Here is a 27,449-nt window from a genome sequence, read left to right as displayed (position 1 = left end):
CCATCTATCCAGAGCTTGGGCTCCTAGCAGCCCTTTCCCATTCATCCTCTTGATTTTGTTTCCTTCACAGCTGCTTTTGAATCTCTTGATTGATCCTGTTCATTTCTGTCCATCCCTCTCCACAAGTATCCTCCCTCCTTTCTGCTTGTCCACCTCAGCTGTTAAAAATGGGCCAGACATCTCAGAATTGAACGCCCCTGTGAGCTTTGATGTGACTGCTGGTGCAGAGAAGCTGTTCAGTACCAGGAATATACAAGTATTCTTTAGCAGGGTGGGAAGAAAGATGGACAGAGGGCAGGAAAGATAGAATAAGTGGTGGTAAGGGTGAAGAGAAAAGAGATGTGTTGTTATGTTTAAAATAAAAGCCTTTAAGTAGCCCTTTAAAACCCATGAATGGACTTCTCAACAGATGGCAGACCTACTGTCAAGCGAGCCCAAGGCAGGCAGACTATAATTGTTAGCAAGTGTATTGTTAAGGGAATTTACTAATTTACTGATGCAGCAGCCACTTCAATTGAAGAATAAATTGGAATATTTTGGTGCATTTTCTTTAAAAAGTCAAGCACTTTCAAGTCGATGTATTAAAATGACAAAGTCTTAAATGGGGGAGTCTCCTTTGCTAAACAAAAGATATGCAAATCACATATCAAGATTTATATTATGATAAAAACTGAAACACAAAAGAGGTATTATCTTGCAAAAATGTAAAAGTACGTTGCTTCATGAGTCTATAATGATATAATGTGATGTTGATGTAGTTAAAGATGTCAGAAGAGAGACAATGACCTTAAAAGTTTAAGGCAGACACATTAATATTGATTGATTTTTAAGAGATTGAAAAGCAAGAATATATCTATATATAGCCTGGATATGGGATTGTTTGAAAATCTGAGATGAGATACAGAACATTTTGGTCTTGTAATGCTTTAGACCCAAGAGCAGGAACATGTTTTAAATGCAACCATTTGTACTATAAGAATATGGATGACAATTTGCCTTCAATTTAGCAGATTGTAAACCTATTTCTTGTAAAAATCAGTGATATTTGACAAAGCTGGATGATCATTTATGGCTTAACCACTTACACAGATCTGTCATGTGAGATATCACAAAGGTATTAGTGTAGTTTTTACTTTATTTTTTTAAACTGATCTGTACATTTTTAGATCTGCATATAATCTTATAACTGTTCCGTACACACACACACATTCGTATAACGTCCTGTTCACCTTCTGGCCATGAACCAAGTAAGTTCTGCACACCTATTGTGTGTCATTTTTAATTTGTACATTTCTCCAAGGTGGGAGATAGTGATCAATAACATTTTTTTGTTTAAGTGAAGTTAGGATTTATCTTATATCCATGTTTATGCCAGCAAAGTCATAAAGAAATGTGCCTCACATTGAGGTTGAAAGGTTCTAATTATTGTGGTATTTTTTATTCCTCTGGAGCAGTTCATTTTGGCATTTCAATTTGATGAAAAGTTTTTCTTCCTTCACAGATGAGGTTTATTTGTAAAGTGGAGACTTCCACTGGTCAGAGAAATGGAGATGTTGACCACGGTTGGTCTTTTAGGCTTTTAAGAAGTAGGCCACAGACACTTTGGGATAAGGGACTAAGTCTATAACTTGTAACCATCCACTGGCAGCACAGAATGGGTTTGGCCTATATGAAACAGATCGTCTTATGTTACAAAAGCTGGGTATTTTCATTCAGAAACAGACCTCATGTAATATACTGCAGATTAAAAAAAAAGAAAAAGTTGAAAGTATTTATTGAAAGTTTATATATATGTATGTATGTATATCTTTCCAACAAGTCATTTGTCTTCTACCTTATTCTCACACGTGAAGTGACAGAAAATCAAGATATGAAAGAAAGAGGACAGCTGAGAGTGTGCAGTTCTGTACGGATGTTTTGCATAACTGAGAACTATTTCAAGAATCAAAGACAAGGAAAATCACCATGTGGCCACTTTCTCTCCTTCAGTACACATCCAGAAACAAAGAAGGATAGATACTTATTAGGAAAACTATAAAACAGCAAAATATCTTTGTTTCATACCTGCATCACTTAAACCTCTACTTAATTTCACCAATGACTGAATCAGCTGTGACCCTCCAATACAGGAAAATAGCCCTATCTGTTCAGTAAATGAAAGAAAGCAGTGTCTCCAAAGGGTCTGGCCTAAGTGAACATCCAGGATCCCCAAAAGTCAAGAAATTTAAAGGAAGTCAGACTTGATTTAATTCTTTTTTACTATAAATCTCATTTCAGAGAATGATTAACTGCACAAGAGACATAAATGGCAAAGTTTGATCAAGGGAGCTGCTGTCAGAGTACCATCTAGATAAATTAGGAAAAGAATGCTTAGGTTTCTGTGAAAGGAGACTAATGATGTTAAGTCAAGATGAAATAGAAAGGAACAGCATTGCAGGCTGAAAATCATAAAAGACTGGCCTGCCCTGACAAGAAACCCTGAGAAACTTCCTGAACTGAAAAGTAACATGAAATGCTAAGGAATAACTTTCTGTAAGCACTCAGTCTTGAAGTTACTCAGGAGCGAAAATGCTCCAGGCAAAAAATTTGCTTTTCAGGACCTGCCAAGGCAAATGAAGGAATATTCTAGAAGTATCTGAATACAGCAGGTGTTAGTAGCAGCTCTATACACTACTGGTATTCTGCATCTGATGTGCTCTTTTTACTTAATGGGGATCGGTTTTTTACTTTAAATCTGAAACAGGCCCACCTGGAAGTAAATAGACCAAGAGCATAACAGGAGAGTGTAAAACCTACAGCTGGTAAATGTTTGTGTAACTCATCAAACCCACTCGTAGAAAGGAGGCTTGGCAGGAATGTAGAAGGATTGCTAGTATTAGCTGAAACTGGAGCAGACTTTACAAGAAAACCAAGTGTATTTGTACAGAGATATTTTCAGAAGGAAAGATATATCTTTAACAAACATGATCTTAAAAAAAAAGAAAAAGAAAAAACAAAAGCTTCAGTAGTTATACATACAATCCTAGAACTCTCGGGGATTTAAATAAAAATAAAAATCTCCCTTTCTCAGGAAATCTTGAATTTTAGCTTTGTTATTGGCTTATGGATCTTTCTTAGAAGACTAAAGGAGCAGCTCTTCCGTTAAAAGATTCAGATCTAGATTATAACACAGAATGGCATTTCTGCAGCTAAGCACTTAGTGTGGTCAGTACTAAAACCGTATGAGATTAGCTAAAGTTCTTTTCTGTAATGGGCACAGGGAATGCCGGGATTCAGCATTGTACCCAACTGCAGTAGCATGAAGTTGTGCTTCCACAGCATCCCATTGTAATATAGGATTTTGAAGGTAGAGAAGCAGTCTCTTGTGTGTTTCACATTGGCAAGAAATAATTTTTGAAAGTAGAAAATAGAATTTCAGCCAGTGACAAATTTGAGCCAGAACAAATACATGGGAGTAACAAATCTTTCAGTATTAGCATTACACCTAGCCATGTAACAATAACTAAATGAAGCATGTATTTAAAACTTGGTGAGAGGTTTTCTATATTTTAGTTCTGTTTGGCTCAGCAGGTGTGCTGCACTTTAGATTTCAGTCTTCAGGGCTGTCAATCCAACGACTTTCACAGGCACTATATTCACTTAAAAGCTGAAAGAGAAAAATAGAAGAGGATGATGTTAATAGTATTTAGCACTTACACAGCTTTTTGCTTCCTCAAAGTATAGTGCAAGCATGAAGTAAGTAACAAGTACTTTGTCTTGGAGATGCAGATGCATTTAAACAGCCTTTCCACAATGAGAGTAGAGATGTGAGATCAACTTATACCCAAATGCACATTTTCAAGAGTAAATATTGCAACCAAGTATTTATTGTATAATTTATCCTTGTTGTGTCTCAGTGGGTCCAGCTTGTGGAAACCAACAGTGTACATCTGTGTGCAAGTCTCCCTCGTCATTACGTGAAGGACTAATAATAATAATAATATAATAATGTAATAATATCAGATTTTATTTAATGAAATGCCTGCCGTAGGAAACCACTGGTGAGTTATGCAAGGGGATGTGTCATTGAGTAGAGGCAAGATATACTGTTATTGCACAAATGCACCAGATATTTATACTGCCACTGGTAATTCTTCACTGCAGCAATTCTTCTATGTCTGCTTCTCTCCATTAGCTCCAGTGTCTACCTACCTTATATTAGATCCTCTGAATATGACCAGAATGGCTTGGACTCCTAGGCAGACAACAATCTGAACTTCTTGTTTGGAAAGCTTTAGAGAACTAGAAAAGATGGATTCATCTGGCATTAAGGGAATTGAAATCTTCCCACAGAAAAAAGGGGCAAACTAAGGATAAAAGTCTCAGACTCCTGTTTTCTAGAAATTCAGAAAGATGCTGATATCTATGGTGTTGATAGATGTGTTTTTTTCTTTGGTGAAAATGAAATATAAAAAAGTTCAGCGGTGTTTTCAAAGGTGGAGGTAGACTCCTAAGTCAATTTGAAAATTAAAGAGTTGAGTTATTCTGGGCCAAAACCACCAGGGGCTATTAGTGCAGATCAGCTAGGATTCAGAGCAAAGTCTGCTGAGAGAATTGGCCATCTCACTCACCTCTTCATTCTCAGACCATTATGCCTTTAGAATGGCAAATCTGTCAATTTTGCAATCTCCTCCAGTAATAGTTTTGGCAGGAGCTGATGGGGGCCTGTGCTGCATTGTACTCATGCACAGTTAGGCAACCAATGCACGCTCCATTTGAGAGAGGCATAGAAAGCTTCTGAAAGTTGCTGCGTTATAGTCTGTCTGTGTGTGCTGAACTCAGCTGCTGAGAACAAAAGAGGTGTGAAGACTTGTTAACAAAAGTCTGTTCAGATTTCATTACTGTGAATAGCCAAATCAAGTCAATACAGAGCTTACTGAACATTGGAGAATTTCAGTCCCCTTTGGAAATTCTTCTCTGCACTCACTATTGTTCCCAGTTGAACCTCTGCACACTGCAAACAGGTCTTCTCTGCTACTTTTGAAGAATGGGGAATGGAGGCACCTTTCTAGTTGCAGGGATTATAAGAGGGCAAGAAGAAGGGGAAGGAATGGAAGGGTTCTTGTTTCTCTTAATCACATACTGGAGAAAAAGCATCCAGCTCAATTTTGGTTTTCCTCCTCTTTTGCTTTTAAAGCTAGAAAGGGGAATTCCTTTGAACTGGAAGAGCAGCAAAAGTGACTGGCATTGAATATGGAATAAATGTGGCAACCTGGCAGGCTGTTGTGGCAGAAGTGAGAGCATTCGGAAGGGGTGTGATGAACTGATGGTCCATACATAGTTATAAGGTTAAAAAAATTGGTTATATTCCAGTCGGAGTTTGCAGACGCTATGTCCTATCAAGTTCTAGCATTGCTTACTGTGCAAAAGCACCTTACTGACTTAGATATAGAGAAGTCACTTACCGAGGCTAACTGGAAGAGACCCTAGAGTGAACCTAGAGGAACTTACTCATTTTTTCACAATGGCTCTGGCCTCGGAGGAGTGAAGTAGAACTGAGCATTTCTGAAAGAAAGTAGCTAAGGAGGTGTCTTTGCCTATATGACCAGCCCTAGCATTTAACCTGTTTGAAGATTTCATTGATGTTTTTCAGATGGCTAAGAAAGATTCATGCTAACCTATGTCAGACTTGGCGTGTGATGTGGGCAGGCCCTTTTTTCCCCACAAGACAAAACCTTTCTACTTTCATCATTGTGATCTTCTTTGTTGTGGTCTATTTAATGTTCTGCAAGTTTTACTTAGATATTTATTAAAGCTTTTAAATGCTTTAAGTCTTGATGACAGCAGATATAGGAGCAGCATCAGTGCTGTTCTTCTCTGTATCAGTCACCTGTAAATAACTGAATAAATGACACAAAATGCTTCCTGGGAAGCTGAGTCAATCCTGTTCACTATTACACTGTTATATTATCACTGTAATTCCAAGTAATTTACAAGGGTTAGTGGGGTTTTTTTTCCCCACAACTTTATTTTTTCAGTTGTTCACTTATAAAATTTGACATGCATTATGAAATATATGATTAATGACCAGAGATGATAGAAAGGAAAATGATTCAGAGAACATGTTTTAAATAACACACTGCCATACAAATTTTACATTATTACTGAGTGATAACATAAGTTAATGAATACCTTTCTCTCTAGCTGAACTCCTTTGTCATCAGGTAGAACATAGTCATTGTCACTTTGTATTGTGTCATAGCTTTAGGAGTTATGTTTGTGTGCAGTTCTTAGCACCACAAGATCCAGAAAGGTGATATTTCATTTATTTCATCACTATAATTTTTGCTGAAGAGTTACTTAACGAATCATTTTGTTTATATGAATTGTTCGGTGTTGTAGTAATTGAATAAAATATCTATTTAATAATATATTTCCACCAACAGAGAGTTTTGTTTATGCTGAATGTCACTCCAGTATAACACTAATGCTGTGCCCTTCTAAGTAATGTACAGCACCTAGATCTTAAAAGGAGATAATTTGTTTAAAAAAACAAACAAACAAAAAAAAATCCTGGAAATGGAAGGGGAGGGAGATATTCTTGTTACTGCAAAATTTAGTGTCTGAATTACATTTAAAATTGAAAAAGAAAAATGCAGAATGTAAGGCCTGTTCTGTGTATGAATATTTATTCAAAGTGTTTTCTTATGCATTGCCTTTCTGTATCTACATGGTGTTCTCCTGCACTATTTCCCAGCACAAGGGGTAATGTCCTGCTCTGAAAAAATATCCATTAAAATTTTATCAATTTTGTGTTTTGGTGAGACAGTATGAGGAAATGCCATTGGAAAATTAGATTCCTCTTTGACATCAGACGCCCAGTCAGCAATCCAATCCCATATGTTTCTACTGAGACATTAGGATTTGATATAATTTTGGGCAGAAAACATTTTAAAATGAAACAATTGAATTTTGTAGATGGTCTTGGGGACCACTTAACTTAAGAGAATACACTTCCAAATCAAAAGGCTTTCAATCATTCTAAATATTATTTGGATGATATTTGCTTTGTGTGTAGTAGCAGTTTGAATTTGTATTGAATGTTTGACTGGCTCGTACTTGCATAGATGATGTATGAAATTATTATTTCATATTTTTCTAGTGTTTGCATTGCAAGTGACATCTGGCTGACAGGAACTTGGAGAAATGGGATATAAAGTGAATGCTGTAGTTACCACAGCATCATATTTATCAAAAGGTTTAAGGTTGGTCTGTCTTTGTTTAACATATGAAACTCACTATAATGAATAAGAAACAGCACTATTTTTTTTAATGAGCTGCTTAGAAAATTAAGATGGATGAAGGAAAAATGGTTATCAAATTCTCTATTCTAATAATTGAATTAGTGAATAAAATAATGCATATTTGCTGAAAGACAGTTCTCCACTTGTGTCACTTGTATTTATATTTGCTATTATCCCTTTAAATTCTGGTTAATTATATATAATTCACACAGACTATCACAGAGATAGGTAATTCTGAAATAAGCTTCTACAGCAGGCTGGCACAATTTTCTTTTTAAACTTTAAGTCTTTAGCTACAGAAATCTAAAAATGGGTTTAATTCAGATTACATTAGAAGTTTGAAACATTCCTGTTAAAATGCTGTTTTCTGCCACAGTCCTACCCTTGTGCACCTTTGTGAAGCTCCTGGTATTTTTACTGCCTAATGGTAAAATTTTGTCTTGATAGAATATAATGCAGGTTTTTTAAATGAACCTATATTTTTACGTAGTATAAAATATATTATTTTCTTTAGACACATGACTTCAGCCTTTAAAAAAGGCATTTTCAAAATATTTTCAAAATGTTACAGAGCAATGACAAAAGCAATATATTGGTGTGTACAGCATCTTGCCATGCCCTGGCAGAGGGTATGAACTGACTGTGTTACTCTGACTAGAAGTGTCTCTCAGATACTTCTTGTCTCTCTGTTGTTATCATTCAACCGATTATTGAGACTGAAATCTCTGTGAAGAAAACCCACCCCTACAGGAGTCTCCCATTAATTCCCATCTATCCTGGAAAAGAATGAACACAGAGGCTGTTATTCTTAGGGATGTGGAATTCAGAAGAGAAAAGCAAGGAGAGAGGTTGTGTAGAGATAGTAAGGAGGATGAAACAGTCTGAGGAGAGATGGAACAGGATGAGGAGGAGTTGATTTAAGAGAGAGAAAGGAAGAGATGTCAGACTAAGTAATCCAAAAGAAATTGTTTCTGTACTGCTACTAAGTGATTATCTGAATCTACGAAGTTATCAAGCTGAGAGCACTCAGCATCTTCTGGGATTCAGACCTGTCCTTTTAAATGAATTAAAAATCCAGCTTTGAGATCCAATTCAGCAGCAGAAAGAACTACCGGTGACTTTCATTTAGGTCTGCAGCAGCTTGGGGGTTGTTTGGAAGGAAGTGGCAGAAAGTAAATAAAATGCTTCAAAATTGTTCAAAGAGAGTAATTCTATTCTCCTAAGAGCTCCTCAAGGGGAGCCCATCTATTTGTCAATGATATAGGGAGTTTGCCTATCCTCCCTTGTTAGATATCTGCAGTATGATTCCCCTCCACTCTACTAATCTCTTCCCTTTTCCAAACACCTCCAGTCAATAAAGAAACATCCATTGACATACTTTCGTTTGAAAGCAGTCATGAACTTTCATTATTATTACAGGGGGAAAAAGTCTCTGTTTTTTTTTTTTTTTTTGTCTCTGGAAAAAGTCAGACAATTGAACAAAACACCAAGATGTTGATCAGATGAGCAGAGTAAATTGGAGCATTCAGAGCAATATGTATTCTGAGTATACCAGTAACAAGAAAAGGACTGATGTGAAAAGCAAGCAGTGTTACCATGGCACAGTCTGCTGCTGTGTCTACACTGTGATATATGAAACAAAGATAATTTGGCCAATTTTATCGATGCTCTGTAATAATGTGTATTATACCTGGTTTTGTCTACTTCATTGTCTATTATCTTAGCCACACACTCAGATTTTATCAGCTTCTGGTTAAGCTTGCTAGACTTCTTATGTGCCAAAATAAACAAAAGAAAGCAGGGAAGTGGTTAAGTCATTCAACACCCCATTTACACTACCCTCATCAATTCTCTTCCAGTCTCAACTACCTCACTTCTAATGTCTGTAGTTCACACATTTCCAACTCTGTTGTGATTACATTAGTTTTCCTCTGCTTGCCAGTCAAGGCAATATTTCCTTGGCCTGCTGGATAATTTTAGACTTTCTATTTTCAGCAGTTGCACTCCAAACAAAGACAACATTATGAATTCAATTAGAATAAATAAAATATGATCATGACGTTTTGTTACATTGCAGGTACTAAGACTGAAATAAAGCTACATAGCTGTATAATGGAAAGTGCTAAAACTGAAGGTGCGTGTTCTGCATTCTTCGTGTTGAGATACTTCAGTAAAAAGACCTTTGGATAAAATTTTGGCAGAATATTTTTATTTATTTACTGATTTATAATACCTCTATTACTGCACTGTTAGAAATCCTAGTCTCTCTATTATTCTCCACTGTAGTTACTGTTTCCTAGCTGGGTTTACTCTTTCAGACATGTACCTTACATTTTCTGCAGCGTTATAGTAGTGACTATACTGCAAGTCCAATCAGCCAGCTTCTTCTGTCACCTTCAGTTACAGTTTTAGTTTCTTTTTACAAATTGAATATGATCATTTTTTCTTGTTGTATTTTTGGAATTTCTATCAATGCAATGAATCATTTTTTTGAGAGATGAGTGTCTAGGAAATGCTTCATCATTCTTTAAAATTATCTTTGTGTGTTGAGTACCAAAGCCATACTTCTCTTTAATAATTTGTATTTAGTCTTTCACCAGAATAAGGATAGGTCAGACTTCCTCTATTGCTCTTCTGAACCATCCTTGGCTTGCGTTGAAAATCAGTTTGGCCCGAGGTCTGATCCGTTGGTAATTTTATTTTGGCACTTTCGCCTGTTTGTGTGAAGATAAAAGTGAAATTAGTGAGTGGTACTCAATATTAACAACCTTCCTCCCCTCCACTCTTCCCAAGACTAGTACTACCTACAGTACCTACATCTACACATACCTTCTGGAGTTCTCTAGACAGTGTTATGGCAAGTACAGATACTTGCAGGTGAATTTGGAGGCATTTTTAGGAGCTGTGTGTACATAATAAAAGCCAGAGCAGAAGTATTATCCTTTATTTAAAGATTAAAATTAGTATTAGCTGATGATGAGCTATTGGAGACATTTCAGTATTATAGCAGACACTGAATATACTTTAAAAATTTGGTTAGCAGAAAACAGCGGAACAGAAAAATATATATGGCTTTAAGCACACAGGGATAGCCACAGATGAGAGATTTCTTTTCCTCCTTACCTTCACCCATTTTGTTCACAGCTCTTCTCTTTAGAAGAGACTGCAGATAAACAGCAGTCATGAAGTATGGGACCATAACTAAAGCACTCCAAAGAGGATGGAACAGGGAAAGGGGAGATCCCATAGGACAGCTCACACAACACTGATATTTGTATTTTGCAGTTCACATTGTGTTCTCACATTCAGGAAAAAGTATAATTGAGACCAATTCCCTAACTGACAAGAGTCCATTTAAAGCTGAATTACAATTGACAATAAAACATTTTAAAGTAATCTTGTCCTTTCTTTGTTATTAACTTTGTTTTCTCCGTTATGCCAAAGGCAGCACAAAGATGTAGAAAGAGAGAAGGAAAAACGATTCTCAGCTCCACAGGAAAAATAAAAATATTGCACAACATTCTGCTAAACAAGAACCCAAAGTACAGACACTGGAAGAATTTGAGCCATAATATTTAGGTATTTATCTCTGCATTCCATTTGTTTTCTGTTGCGTCCTCCCCTATTTTTTTTACAAGCTCTCTCATATCTAATCAAGTTCTCAGCCACCATGAACCTTTGCCATGGCACTCATTTTCCTTCTTCAGCTTAACTTCACAGTGTTTCAGGGTAGTTTAGAAAAGAATTCTGCCTGCATGAAACATTGCTTTTGTGAATGGCAGTGCACTAGTGTTCAGGAAGGTGCTAGATTAGATGAGTTTCAAGTCTTGTCCCTGGCAGTTGTAGGCTGGATAGAAACAGAAGACCTGAGAAAAGTACTTACAGCTCTCTGGAATGGCTAAATCTTATTATGAAACATATGAAGATATTTTTGGTGGCTACTTTTGGCCTAATTTATTTAATATTCTAAAACAATACTTTCTTTTTCTCTCCTCCAGATTTCTTTTTTCAATATCAGCTTTATAAGGTTGGAATTCTGAGTTCTTAACAACAGATAAGCCTGGTTTTTGTAAATATTCATTAAATTATACTTCATAGACTGGCAACAGTAAACCCATCCTGCTGATTCTTCAAACAATCATGTGACATTCAAATAAAAATTAAAAAAAAAAACAAGTCATGTGGATAATTTCTTTAGTGATGTTAGTAATTATGAATTCCATTCATACCTCTAGGGACGGGGAATGTTCTAACTGCACGACCATACTTATACATATGTAGGTATCTAGTCCTTGTGTGTGAACTAATCCTTTTTCAATCTCATGTACAGATATAACATGTTTCAAAGTTCATCAATCTGAACAGCCCCATAGTAATAAATACTTCGAAGTCTAGAACACTTTGGAGACAATATTTTACCAGCAAAGAAGCTAGATGTGGCTCAGCTAGTAAATACTCTGACATCTTAGAAACAGAAATCCCATTTTATGGCTAAAACAAAATAGGATTTAGATTATTATATCATAACCATATCCACGTGATTTAAGATGGCAGAATTCACATGAAAATGTCTGTCTGCTTTCCTTCTGATAAGCAACTCCCTCTTTCTACCAGCAATCATTTTAGCATAATATATTTTCAAAGTAATCTTTCCTTGATCAACAGACTGCAGTATTCTATCATTTTGCAGGTTTTGTTTCCTTCATGGGTGAATACTTCCACCAAATTGCATTTAATATCTATTAACTTGGATTTTTAGAAGATCAGATGGCTTCTGTATCTCATTACATAGTTCTTTGTAATTTGTAATTTCTTCCAATTTGATACAATTGCATAATTAAACTTTATTTCTGTTCCATCGTACTATCTTAAAAACAAGATTCTGAAGTATTGGTCTTATTGAATCATGAACATCCTGGGAGTGTCTGTTATGATCTTCTTTTCTTGAAGGAGACCTATCTATTAGATTTTTACTCTTTATAGTTCTTTCCAGATACTCAGATCTCTGCTGCTGTTTTGGTCATCACTGTCTTATCAGAACTGCTCTGACGATGAATCCTAATTTAATTTAGTAGTTGGGTTGAGATAGTGATAGGAGGATGGTTGGACTAGATGATCTTATAGGTCCTTTCCAACCTTATGAACTTATGAACCTTAATTTAATTTATGATGAGTTGCTTTCTTAATTATGTGAGCTTTTACATTCAGATGTCAGTCCATTCTTACACCATTTCACCTGCTCTTTGGCAGAAGCCAACATTGATCTTGAAATTACAAAACACTGAAAGAAATAACACAACTGACATTATTGCTGCATTTTTTTAAAGTCAGCTTCCCAAAGAAGGAAATGGATGTCTATGCTAAGTTACAGAAACACAGTGGTGTTTCTCATGCTTCTGTTCTGTTTCTTAAGCTTTGAAGTTTAGCCTATTGAATGAGATTTCCACCTAGAGATGGTAGCTGTAAGTGTATTTGGAGCCCACAGTATTCATGTTTCAACTGCTTTGAAAATATATTATGCATTTGTATCTGAAAATTCATGTCCAGATTGGCTTTTTTCTCTTTTGATTAGAGGTAATTTTTCATCTAAATTATGCATAGCTTTTGGGGGGATACAAAAATACAATAAAACAAACAGGGAGGAGAAAATTATTTTATTTTATTGAATACAATAGAAGTTATATATAGTCTGAGAGGCTCTTGCTTGTTGTGAATATTATGAAGAGATAAACTCTCACTCAGTGATGGCTGGTGTATACCATGTTTCCATAAAGTCAGCTTTGAGATTTTATCTGTTTGCCTTGAAAATGTAGGCTATGTGCAAATGCACATTGCAGGTGTTCTGGCAAACTTGCACAAACCTGTCTACCTTAAGCATCAGATCCAAATGCATGTATGTCCAGCTACAGTCTTAATAAGAGTTGCACCAGTTCGTTGTGAACATTCCAGCAGGCTCTAGTAGTAGTTATGCTGGACACAAATGTTCCCGTAAGGGCAGAACTGCTGTTAGCTGTTTGCAAAGGATTTTTAAGGTCCATTAGTGTCATTTGAAGCTCTGTGCATAAAGAGGTGCTCCCTATATATTTTACTTAATTTTCTTCAGATTTCAGAACTTCCTAAGTTGTAGCTTTATTGTGAATGCTGTTGGTTATGGATTGCCACCACTAAATGACAATTCACATTCACTGTTCAAGCCACAAGAAGTACAGAGCTCTATTTTGTTTTATATAAATTTATTTTTATTTCCATTTGCAGTTTATTTTTGTGGTGTTATATATTTTAAGACATAAAAGTTGCATGTTTGTACATACATGCATATACCTGTATTTATATATGTGCATTGTAGTTTGGGTTCTGGGATGATATACTTGCGAGAGAATCTATATGACTGAAAATCTGAAGCCATCTGCTTGTCTGTACAATAGGACTACTAAGGAACTTCCAGTAAACAGTTTTTCTTCTAACTTCTGAATACATTCACTTGAGGCCTGGTATGAGTGTGTATCTGTTCCAAGATGGCCACACTATAACAGTTGCTCCCAAACCAGGACATTTTATTTATTTATAAATGAAGCTGAGTTTCTGAATTGTAACCAGTGTCAATTGTATCTGAGAAGTTGTGAAGCTTCTGTGTACACTGAAGGCACTGACCTACAAAGATAAACATGCAGAACAAGTTTGGTGCTTGTGAAATACTTTTTGTGATTTGCTTTGATAATCTTTGGCCTTCATATAGAAGTAGTCACTTGTAGACAACTGGCAATTTCTTTTGCCATATTCCATTAATATCCCCTAATCTAATGTAACCATCCAAATAAAACATTCTTCTGTTCTTTAAAAAGCCTTCAGGTCATGGAAGCTTCAGCATATTCATGTATTCATGTGTGTACTGTTACAGTATAAAAGTCTAAATTCTACAGAGAACTGGTAAAGACCTGAGCTCGTATTAATGCCACTCCAAGATTTTAAGGAAATATTTTTGACTGCTTGACGTAGGCACCATTGCTTACGGAAAAGCAAGGAACTAAATCAGAGCATACTAGTTTTTAATACCTCTTTCTAGGGGAGGTAAAAATTTGGGCAAAAGAAAATGGGGGACCCACCTCAGTGTTTGTGCCTAATGACATTAGCAGATACGTCTACAGGACAGAAAACTGTTATCTATGAAGTCTGACAAATATATGCCCTATCTAGTTTACTGTAGAAAATGTTTGTACTGATGGAAACATTTTAAGTATTTCTGATTCTTCTGGTATGGTGAATGTTTGGTTTCCCAAACAAAGAAGCAGCTGTCTTTATTCCTGACTTAAAAGATTTTATGCCATGAGACATGGAATATAGGGTTTCTTGCATTATATCCAAACAACTTTAAACCAAAGCAGTATTTTAGAGAAAATCTAAATCACCACTCATAAGTTAGTGTTTGATACTGATAGAGAATAAGAAATCTCATCCATAATTTGCCTTAGAACATAAATACTGGCATATAAATACCGTGTGGTTTTCCAAAATCAGTCCTCGTCTAGCTGTCGAGGTCTTCTAGAAAGTCCATGAGGTGCTTTCTCTTGCTGGTAAAGTAATGTAGACAGATGATGTCATAGGTGACCAGAATTTTCAGGCTGAGGAAATCAGCTTAACGTGCCCCAAAGTAGACTTTAAAATGTTGCATTCTCTTCTCTGTTTTTAATTGTGTTGAGTTTTTTTGGAGGGGAGGAAGCCATGTTAGTAGTCTGATGTTATTTTTTTTTTATTGACTCCGAATCTTAGTTTACTGAGGCTGTCTATAAGACTTATCTTTTCCTGATACTACTGTGTCATATTTCTATAGAATAAGATCATATAAATATGGCTGAAGAGGTACGGAAGATTCCAGTTCTACAGTGTTAGTGTTCAACTACTAATGACAAGAAGAAATATCTAATAAATGTTAAATTTGATAACCTTCAGAAAATCTCTCACAGAACAGTTTTCATTTCTGGTTTTTACTAATTTAAGTCTTTCCATTTGCATACAAAAATAATCTCTCTCTTTTTTCCCCATCTGTTATATTATTGATTTACATCTTTCAGGTAGTTATCTGCAGTGGTGCACACAAACATGCATAGTTTAATACTGTCATTTTGAGCTGATTTCTTATGGCCTATTGATCATAAAACATGAAAAACTTAGGAAACATTTAATCTTCTTTTAGAACTTTGTAATAAATTTTGGGAACCAGTTGTTATTGTAATAAGAGATCCCTTTACATTCTTCTCTTTGATGCTCTACACTTCTATGACACTTGATAAATTTCACTCTGCAGACCAATAAATAGTAATTTTGAACTAGCTTAGACCTTGTTTGCTTTGTTTGGATAACTGTGCGTGTGTAATCATGCACACAGACACTCTGAGTCATGGCCTGCCAACTCAGATGACAATAATTGGAAATGTTTTTTCCTGATGGTTGGGTAAACCCTGCCACAAGTGAAATCAGTAGGTAGTTTTTGCCCACTCTTTGTTGGGTAATACTGTCACAGATGGAGCTAACTAAGGATTTTCAGATATCAATCTGTAGTGATAGTCTTTGTAAGGGTCAAGATAATTATGTATTCGAAATAGACTGAGTATCATCTGTGTTTTAAAATGCCTGCTAAGTCATCCCACTGCATTTGTTAGTTTGTATTAGTATGTATTATGTCCTCCGAGAACACCAGTTTTTTGCTTAAGTACAGTTGTAGCTCAAACTACTACAGTGAAGATGAAAACAAAGTGAGTGTAAGTAGATTTTTTTTTTTTCAGGCAAATGCTCTGGAAATCATACTACTTGGAAATTATGAGACCTTCAAACCAATACAGCCAAATCCAACTTGTCTATACATTTATGAAAATAGCTCCCTTCTGTCTGTTGACAAATAAAATAGCATGCCTTAAATTCAGCACAGGACAATGAATTGTATCAAGTTCACTTTATGGATATGCAGTCTCTGTCAATTCTGGGCATCATTATATTCAAAGGTTGTCTACCACTTGGAGAGAGTTCAGAGAACACAAATATATATATATATATTAAAAAGTTGGAACAAGGAATGTTCTGTATTAGGAAACAGTAGAAGAAATATAAATAGTTTGACTGACATTCTGGCTGACTATCTTGGAAACTTGTAGTAATGTTATTTGTTAGATTATGAACAAGACTTGCAATAAGGGAAACTGTCTCTCTTAAAACTATTATCAATTAGACTAGTCTAGCTTTGGTCTTGGATTATTCCACAGCGAAAGTAATTGAATGATGTAAGACTGGACAGGTCACTGAGTGCTGAGTCTTTCCCTGCACTGATGAGCAGTGCTGGAGTTCATGTGGTCCTTGCCAATCTAGTGAGAGTGGGGGGAAGACTTGTCATGCATTTGTGATGTTGACAAAGACAGTGACCTTTATTTCTTCATAGTAGTGTACTGAACAGAGGAGGACTTTGAGGAGGGTGGAAGTCTCTGAAAGAATAGAATTTGAAGGATGACTAGAAGCCATTAAATAGGAAGAGAAAAGGTCTTTAACTTGATAACACAACTGAATAGCCCACTATTAATGGACTGAAGGATTACTAATCCCAAACAAAGCGGACAAAATAATTTGGATCATTTTATTCCTCCAGAAGGAAAATACTTTCCTGATCTGAAACTCTGAATCTAATTTACATGTATGGGAAACTGAGTCTGTGAAACTACATAGGTTCACTTGTGCCGCAACAAAATAGAGGAGAACTTAGATGTGAGGGGAACAGTCACACTTGATGCTGGAGTGTAAGAATACCTTATACATTCCCTTTGGGAATGATGGAAACTCTATTAAAATATGTCATTTTAAATTTAAGTTGAATGAAGCACTTCACAATTTGCTGTGGGTAACAATCCAGCATTGGCAAGAAAATGAACAAAATGACCTAATACTGTAAAGATCGTCTATTTCCTGTAGGTCTATGAAATGTCTGACTTCTGCAGGATTTGATTCCAGTGTGACCACCAAGAAAACAGAGTGAGGAAAGTTTTCATAATCTTGGTGTGCATATAGTGTCCTCATGTTTCTTTATGGCAGTCCTAATCAAAATGATCTGAAATCCTTCAGTTCAAAGCCTTCAGGTTTAGCTGGGGTAGGCTGCAAACTGCTGAGCCCTGCTAAACATCTTCATAGCTGCAAAAGGCACAGGGTTCTTAAGCTTTTATTTGAATAGGCTGTAGTTATTATTAAAATAACTTTCAAGTGTTGACTCAAAATCCCTTCACACTTTGCTAAAATTGTCCTGAAATTTCTGTCATTCTCATTAATATGTTTCATTTTCCATCCTACATGCTGTACTTAGCATTGTTAGAATTTCTCCCTCTTCTACCTGCTGTATATTAAAAAATATGGGTGTCATTTTCCTAAAACAAGTAAGTAAAGTAAAATCTTCTCTTTGATTATTTCCTTTGTTCCTATTAAAAACAAAACAAAACAAACAAACAAACAAACAAATACATTGTGTAAAGCTGCCTGTTTTCTGTTGTTTGAATGACTACTTGCCATCAGGTAGCTTTAAAGTTTGAGGTTACAAATGGAAGTTTTTAAGTATTTATCATCTGTTTAAATTGTGTAGAAGCAAGGTAAGAGAGGCACAGAAAACAGTGTCTTGCTAAAGAGATGGTGTTTTTGTAAAAAGGCTTTTTCTTTTCAAGGTCTAAGAGTTCCTTTTTATTTTCTTCTCCAGAATATGAAATATTTACTTGTTAGGCAGTATCAGGAATACCCATTTTCCATAGTGCTATACCAGCCCAACCCATCAACGTGCTGGTTAATTAAGTGTGACCTAAACCAACTTGACTTGAGCTCTGCATTAAATGCACAAAACCCATTTGAGCTGACCAGCAGCAGAAGTGGTACTCAGAGAAATTGAAAAGGATTTCTCCCAAATGCTTTCTACTTACTTACAGCACTCAAGTAATGGCTGAAGATTAGCATATGACATGACAGATTACATTAAGTCATGTCTTTCCAGTGCTTTATGACAGCACTATCACATTAGCTTCTTAGCACTGGCACATCGAGGCATGCAAATGTTTTCAGACCCTCTTATTCAAATCTACAAGCTGACATGGCAGCCTTGATATGATTATTAGTCATTTGAGAGACTTTAATTCACGTCATCAGATAACAGGTTCTGCTAAAAGGTTAGAGAAACTGTCTGCTTTTAATGAAGCCCTCAAAAAAGACCCTCAAAAACCTTACTGCTCACAGAGAGCCTTATTTGACTTTATTGACAAGATCCCCCTAAGAATGAACTTGAGTTGAATAAGTAAGTAGGCATCTAGAGTGAAAAACACTGGCTCCATTTAAAAATGAGACCAAACTGGGTTGAAGTCCTATCTTCCCCTTCACATTTTTTTCCTTGGTTTTATCCAAGCTATAAAGACAAGGTACTGTGCCAGAAAAATGTTTTCAGCTTATGATGTTAAGTGAGAAAAGGTGGGGTGAGGACTTGTCTTATTCCTCAGAGGTAGACTTCCTTTGTTATAATGAGTGGCGGGTTACTGGGACTTATTGCAAAGGGTTAGCAAGTGGTATATTGCGACTAGAAACAGAGTAACATGGTTGCAAAATCTATTTGTCCTTTTTAAGTCTGTATCTATTAAGGTGACATGTATCCAGGCATTATTTTGTGTTAAATTGTGGTGAATGTGCTTTACTTTCCACTGGAAAATCTTTGTGAAAGTATTCCAAAGACAAGCAGGAGCTGGCACAGGCTTTGGCCTCTTTCAAATGAAAGAGGTTTGAGTGAGGTAAAAAATCATTTTTAAAATAATTTTTTACCTTTGAAGGTAAAGGGAATATTTGTTGCTAGAGTAGTGATTTGTCTTTAGAGTTGTGAAAGGCATACATAGGAAAATGGTGATGATTCAAGCCAGCATTACTCCCAAGCCATAGATGTGCACAATGCTGTAGAGTTTTTAAAGTCCTTTTGGTATCAGTGCTGCAGTGACTGCTACATAATAGAGTCTGTGTCAGTATGATACTGCCCAGAGGGCACCAGTCTTTCAGAAACGAACTGCTCCATGCTCATTGCAGGCCTCTAGGCTGAATGGTCTATTTGGTTGGAGTTCTGCTACCTGTTCTGTTAGCCTAGCCTAAGGAAGCTGGAACTTGCTCATAGAAGACTTTAAAGCACCATAGTTAAGAGAAAATTTTGCTCAATGCTTTGGACATTTTCTAGAGCCTTGCTTGGTTTGCCTCTCAGCAATATGCAAACTTGGAAAGTGGTGGAGGAATGTATTTGTGTTGACAGACAAATTGTATTTAAACTAATTGTTGTGATTAACTGTGATTTTTGTTCCAGTTTTTTTAAACACTGATTCAGAGTCCCTAGTATAGGACTCATACTTGGGTGACTAAGGTGTGCCATAATCTGAGATTAAGGCTAGTCATTGATAATATTGAATTGACCTCATTGTAAAAGGCCTGGCTTGTATCACCTTTCATGTTGCCACCGAGTGCCCCCTTATAGCATGTGTATTGCAGTAAAACTGTTTTTTGTTTCTTCTGAATAGAAATGTTTCAAGTGAAAAAATGTGTCAGGCTATGTCCTCAGTGCTGACTCTTGAAATCCTCCCATCTTCATTTGCCAATGCTACCCCTGTAGCTTTGTTTTCCGTGGACATCTCAGACCTGATAAACCTACTCTGCTTTTTCCATGGTCTTCCAGCTCTTTTCTGTTTTAGCAAAATGGATTGTTGTAAATGCCACCTGTCTAACTTGGATGTACTTCATTCTATTTTCCATGGGTAAATGACAGCAACAGCATGAACGACAAGGCAGTGGAATGCCAGCTTCTTGTTACTGCTTTTGCCTTCATTTTTATTGTGGTTTAACCCAGCAGGAAGCCCAGCACCACACAGATGTTTGCTAACTCCCCACTCCACCCTCCCCATCAAATGGGATGAGGGAGAGAATTGAAAACAAAATAGAACTCTTAGGTTCAGTTCTCAGCAGCAAACAAACATTGGTGTGCTATTAACACTGTCTTGGCTGAAACCAGGCCAGTTCTCAAGATCTGTTCTGTCCTTCATCACAGATCCTAACCATACAACTCTTCTTGTGATCTGCCATCAATATAGGCCAACCTTCTTGTGTATTTTCTTTGCAAATCTCCATGTCCTCTCAAATCTATCTTAAAATGCATTTTTCAGGGGCTCTTATGCTCACTGATTTTTCTCTCATTGGATTTGTGACCATGCATTCTAATTTATTAATCAGTGTATTTAAGATGTCTTTTTTTTTTTTTTTTAATTTAAACAATTACTATCACTTTGTACAATGTTTTGAGGCACAGTTTGTGTGAAACCTGCTGTACAACATTGTCACTGTGCTGTATTCTACCCAGATTTTTGCATATTTCTCTGAAACAGTAACAAAAATCTTCAATTGTGTTCTGTCAGTACTAGAAGAATTTGACTTCAGTCTTGCCAGCTCTCCTGTGCATGAGTTCTCTCTCTGTGCTCGGAAGAGATTGATAAGATTTAGGGTCCCTTGTTTATGGAGCACTCTGGGAAATGAAAGCAGAAGTTTAGAACAGCTCTCAGGTGTACCATTGATAGTTCTACCCATGGCAAGAATAAAGATTTACAAAATTATGTTAAAGACAGGGCACAGTGTTAATAACAGGTCATGAGACTGTAAGCCAAATTACGTAAAACAAAGGATAACTATATATATGTGTATATATGCCAATAGTATGTATCAGTAAAGATACAAGTAATTGTTGTGTGTCCTCACAGCTTAGGGAGAATCACTCCCAAAGGTGGTCCCTACGGATTTTGGCATGAACCAGTCTGGCTAAAGGCTGTTTCTCTAAAGTCATCCATCATTTCACTACTGCTGGGTACTTGCAGTGAAAACGAAGTTTTATAGGTCTTCCTTCTGCAGCTCTGCTGGCAGAAGAAACCTTAATCAATCCATTACTACATCCTGTGGCACTGGTGTAGAGAAATCCTTCCTTGGGTCTGGCACCACTAGCCCTCTGTCAGCGGATGCGATGGTGTTGACACAAGTCAAGTTTGCAGCTTACAAACCCAGGAGGCTCAATGCTGCTTTATGGGTTACTTTCAACAGAAAATGGGAACAGCTGAAAATGGCTTCTAAAGCAGTTACTGTCACTTCGTCTGCATCCCAGGAAGGATTGGTATAGCTGCTAACTGTATAGGGATGTGTTTGACCTGGCCACATCTCTATTGTAGGTGCATTTCTGATGCTCGTGTGCCTTCTCTGACACACAAGTAATAGACAGGGTAGAAAAAAGGGAGCAGAGAAACCTTAGATGATTTTAAAAACCCTCCTGAGTCTCTGGAATTTTTCTGATGGTTCTGTGCTTGCAGTTATTTCCATCTTGTAGTTTAATAAGAACTAGAAGATCCATACTGTTTTGTTCCCCTCTTCCTATTTCTTTTGCAAGGAATACATGTTAATCAATAAAGAATGTATCTCCCACCTTTCATTACTTCCATCCTCCTGTCATACTCATATTCTCTTTTACACTAGCTATGACCAGTTCCACTGTCTCAAAATTATTTTAAATGTAGTTTAGACTAGAATGCTGGAGAGTGACGAATCCCAGTAAGTTTAGAGGGTTTGTTCACCAGAGGCTGCAGTCTCTTGCGACAGCTAACTACAGCTCTAATCTTCATTTGCACTCTCCCAGTCCTGTAACAGATTGCATTTCTCTCACCCTTTCTCTCTCCCTCTCTGTTATTAATTCTTCACCTTTAAAAAGATTAATACCTTTCAAGAAATGGACTTATGTGCTGATTCAACTATTCTGAGTGCTAATATATGGAGCCCACAGCACTGAGAACAGCAGTTTGATATCCACCTCTTGATGGACCTTGATGTACAGCCACTGTTATCTCAAGTTCTCATGGTTTGTGAAGCTTAACACTTAACGTACTTGAGCACAAAGGTGCTGCTATTGGGAATGAAGCAGTTGCTTTAGGAGTTGAGAGAACTACAGGATAGTTTTAGATTAATCCTACCTGCTGAATGTACATTGCAGTATTGAAGGGCTGACTTCAGTAACAGGATTTCTTGTTAGCAAAAATGTTCTCAGTTGACCTACCTGGCAATCAACATTACATTTATGTGTGGTAAAAGGGAATTGTTGAGCTAAGCCATAGAAATAGCAGCCATCATTATAATTTGTCCCACACCAGAACAGACCAACCAAACAGCAACAAAAAACATCCAACTGTTAATTACTTGTACTATTACTGCTCTTTCATGCTGTGAAGGGTCTTTAGGAATATTACATTCTAAATACTTAATTATATACATTTTGAATGTTATGGTACTGTACTGTTAGTGTTTCAGGAAATGTTTTGACTTACTAGCACAGGACAATTCCAGGAGCATTTTAAGACAATATAAAGAGAATTCAAACAAATGCGACTGCTAAGAGATTACCTTTTCTTTGTCATATTCTATCTCTTTGTTCTCTTGAATTGCCTTGCTGCATGTATGTTTCTCTCATTTTAGTCTAACTGTCCATACCTCAGTTCTGATGCCTTGTATGAATTAGAACAGAAAACACTTTCAGTTCTGTCCCATGTCCCACTGGATATGGACAGATAAATGCCTTTCACTAACTGGTCTTAAAATGATGAGTCTTTATGTACTACCAAGTTCCATGGTCTGTATGATTACCTGAGATTTAAACAAGCATCTCTGAACATGTGGGATTTATTGAGTGCTGGATGATCATGGGTTATGTAAGTCTGACAACCAGCACTGCATTCTGAGGAATAAACATACTATATACTTCCAATTACATCAGATTAGATTTATTTTAAACATGAATTAGCTGGTGGATGTTGTGACTTAACTGCTTTTTTAACTGTTGCTTTAAAACATGTTTTTAAATCCTAGGCTGTATGTGACTGGATTTGATTTAGCACTTGGTCTTAAACCACAGTTCAGTTTTAAAGTGAGTCATTAATTGTGCTTTATTCACAGTGACAGAGGATCTCAGAATGAAGTTGATTTGACAAATATTGTGGGCATTATATTTTTATAGCACAAAAATTATCCTTGTCGTCACTGAAGACAGGAGTATCCATTGATTTTCCTTGAAGAGTAAAAGCAGTCCTGTGGCCAACAGGGCTGTAAAACAGCTTAGCAGAAATTATTCCTTGGGCAGGTGGAATTGTCCAAAATATTCTTTACAAAAAGAACCAATTTAGAAAGCATTTCAGTGCTTTTTTCTTTGTGATGTATATGGCACATTTGATAAATGGATATGCTATTATATGAGTTTTATGTGACCCAGAGTTGAAATTAGCTATAGACTTTAGAAATAAACAAATATTGATACACCACTAGAGAGAAAATATTACCTTATTGACAGCTGGCATTTGTATTTTGCATGTCTGTGAATGTGTCAATGCATGTATATATACAGTACGTATAATTATGCACATGTGCAAGCTATGCTTCCAGTCTGTTGGGAAGATATCATTTTAAGGTCAGTAGAGGGGGTACTTACCTTTGCAAGGCACTTGTCCATGCCTGCACTTTGCTACATCTTCTAGTACCTCTTGAAAACACTTGTCTTAACACTCTGCCTTGCCTCACTGCCTTTGTGGTAAAGATTGAAAAAAAAAATTACTGTGGATTGATAGGAAGTTCATTCCTCTCTACACAGGTCCTTGTACAGAAATAATACAAAGTTTATCTCAGGCAATCAAATCTATTTCAAAGAATATGCAAGTCAAATTGTATTTTATGCACTTTTGTATCCAAAGCATTTATAGATATTACTTTTTTGTAATCCAGTTCATCATCCTCTAAGGGGAGAGCCTGATTCTTACACACTTTTGCTTTTTTTCCTTCTGACATTTCTGAAGCCAGAAGGTAGGAGATGATCTTGTAATGCAGTTGTGGGGAACTAGAGCAGTAGGGCTGGCTGGCAGTGAGGTGCCTGTGTGTCACCCTCCCTGTACAGCTCTGGTTGAGATTTCCACAGCAGTGTGGCACTCAGGGCTCCTTAGTGCAGCCTAATACAACAGGGAAAGCTCCTGCTCTCCTGAGAATATATTGCAGAATATGATGGGATGGACAAAAGGAAGAGAGATCAGGACCTACAGTCACCATTTAAAAGAGAAGCCCTGTGCTTGTCCAGCAGTGTGTCATCCCCCTGGTTGGCTGCCCAGGACAGCAAAGAGTAGTGGCTTTTATCTCCCAGTATACATGATCCCCACTGTGCTGTTCCTTCCTTCCAATCAGGAAGGCTTTATGTTTTGTCTTACAGGAAGCCATGTCACATTCTATGGCATAATGTATTTGGAACTCGAGTGAGAATTGTGTTTCTTCCATCTACTTTCATCTGAAGGGACAGGTTGCAGTCTTACAAGCAAGTAGGCCAACTTCAATCACTGAGGAGATTTTTCAGCAGCGCACAATAACAGGAAAAAACACCATTGTTCAGAGATGAGACAATAGTAATGATACAAAGGAGAGGTCACTACTTTCTGACATTACCTAAGGACATCTATAAGGGTTGAAATAAACACATTATCCATAAAACTAGTTTTCCCCATCACTTTGCTGTAGATCTTCTACCTAAGGCCCTGTGTTGCTTTGCAACTTAACACAAGTTTAAAAATGAATCCCTTCAGTCACTGCTGTGTTTAGTTCGGATGAGGCTCCAAGAAGGCTGAGAGCTTGTGGAAGACAGTGCTCACAAAGTAGAAAGTACTTGCACCAAGTTGATTGGCCTAGTGGGGTGCCCAGCTCCATTTCATCAGCTGTGTAGTAGATCACATCTTCTTGGGCTGCCGTAGAATGGCATCCGTGAGATCTTGGGAAAATAATGTGGTATTATAAATAATCACTGCATGACAACAATTAGGAAATCCTAACTGGTTAATAGAATCTAGCAGCCTATCTCCTACCAGATAAACTGATATTTATACAAATTAACCGTCTTTCTAGATCGGTTTGCATAACAAACATAGATTAGTGTCTACATAATTTCATTTTCATTTCTTAAGATTCATTCACTGATTTTTATATAATTGCTGAATGTTATGTTTTAAAGGGAAATATTTGGAAAAGATAAAAATGTTTTCTTTTTTATTATAAAAATTCTAAAATACGAGGTTTAAAATGAACCTAGAATTTTGAGTGAAACTACCTCATGGGAGGAAGTCCCTCATAACACAGCAGGTGGTCACTGTGGGAATCTTTGTCTCATGATGTTATATATGCTGGTATTTTACACAGATTTAAAAAGGATAGTCATAGATTACAGAGGAAAAAAGTCCATCAAGGGCTACTGTATGTAACAGCAGGTTTACTGGTGCCTCTCCTGGGAGAATAATCTAGAGAAATGTCACTACATACTTATCTCCTTGCCTGTGTTTTTCCATGTCCACTGAACATTGTCAGAGACAGAATACTTGGATAGATATATCACTTATTAGATTTGTTCTAGTAAACACTACGAAAAGAAATACGTCTGGGGAAATAATTTTGTTTTTTACTGAAATATTTAATAACTTTTTTATTCTTGCCCTCAACACTGGAATGATAGCAAGATAGATTCTCCTATCTTCCAGGCTGTGTCTATCCACAGGGTTCTTGGAAATTCTAAATGATTGTATTAGCGTTGTGACTTCTGGAATTGATAAATTGTGTTCATTCTCTAAGAAAGAAGGTTTTGCTAATATGGATATTGTTAGATACTGGATAATGTTTTTTGGTTTTTTTTAATTGAAGGGTAGTAGTCACTATGGTCACCTAACAACAGGTTCACTTGTTCACATCTCAGGAACTGCTGGTTTAACTCATTGCCATTCTCTTCCAGGCATGATATCATGGTGAAATTCCTAGGAGACACTCACTGAATCTCCAGGGAGAGAAAGAAGAAACAAAATCCTAAATGCAGTTGTACGCAGTGCTGGTAAAACAAGAAATCCCGTCAGGTAAGTGGACTACTATATTAGAGGAAATACTTCAAAGGAGGTGAATTCTTGTATGTTTACTTAAGACAGAAGATACCAACCATGACCTTCAACTATAGATCCTTCTCATGTTTGCAATCAAATTTGTGGTGATAGATTTTGTAATACTTGTTAGAACTTGACAAAAAGAAACTTTGCCTTTAGCACCACATGTTGTCAGCTGAAAAAATAAAAAAATGCATCTGAGAAGAAGATAGGAGTAACAGCTCCTTAGATAGGAAAATCTCAAAGGTTGTACAGATACAAGGTCTCAGTTGAGGTGGTCCATATAGAGACCAAAAGAGATTCTGCATTAGCTATGAATCAGGTGCTCTGGGAGGATGGAAGTCTGAAGGACCTGTGATGCCTGCAAGGACTGGCTAGAGGATACAGCCACAATAGCTGACAGTAGATACCTGCTAAGATTAAAAAAAAAAAAAAAAAAAAAAGCCACCCTAAAAAAAATCACAAAACATAGAGGTGATCAGATAAAAAACATATTTTAAATCTTCAGTGTAACAGTTGGCATGTTTTAATGTCTGCTTTTTAACCACAAATTTGAAACTGGGCTTGCTCTTACTGGTTCTTGTCATGTTTTGCATGGTGATTAGAAGTTTGCATTGGCACTTTTTAGATTGTAGCTGGATTTGAGATAAACAAAATGATTCTGTTTCTAAGCCAGCTAAACCTTTTAAATTCATAAATACTAGTTTTCTTGCTTCTTCACCTTGTGCTCCCACTAGTCTGTTTGCATATGTGTAACCTCAAACTCTTACTAAAATATACTACCTCAAAAAGTGATTCAGCCCAATAATTGTGCCATGAGCCATACATCTGAACATTCACACAGAAAAGTGAACAGTTCTAGTAAGCGAGCTCATGTGTATCATATGCAATCAATTGTCTTTAGAAGATTTAACACATGGAAAAATGATACCTTGCATTGTTGAAACTCAGTGCACGTCTGTAAAAGTATCTGTGTCACCGTTCTGAGAGGTCCTTCAGCATATTCACTGGAAAAAAAATTACAAAACTTTGGAGGAAAAGTAGTTAACATTTCCATATAAGCAGATTAAAAGAATTCTGAAGATTTGAAAATTTTCAAAGGCTATGAATTATTAAATCCATTGCATTCATAAATATGTACAATTTGTGTGAGTGGCATTATGAT

This window comes from Cyrtonyx montezumae, unplaced genomic scaffold, assembly GCF_038088225.1.
Source record: "Cyrtonyx montezumae isolate F1298 unplaced genomic scaffold, pur_monq_1.0 scaffold_1, whole genome shotgun sequence".
NCBI lineage: Eukaryota > Metazoa > Chordata > Aves > Galliformes > Odontophoridae > Cyrtonyx > Cyrtonyx montezumae.
The sequence above is the reverse complement of the archived record's forward strand: the minus strand, read 5'-3'. Positions refer to the sequence as shown.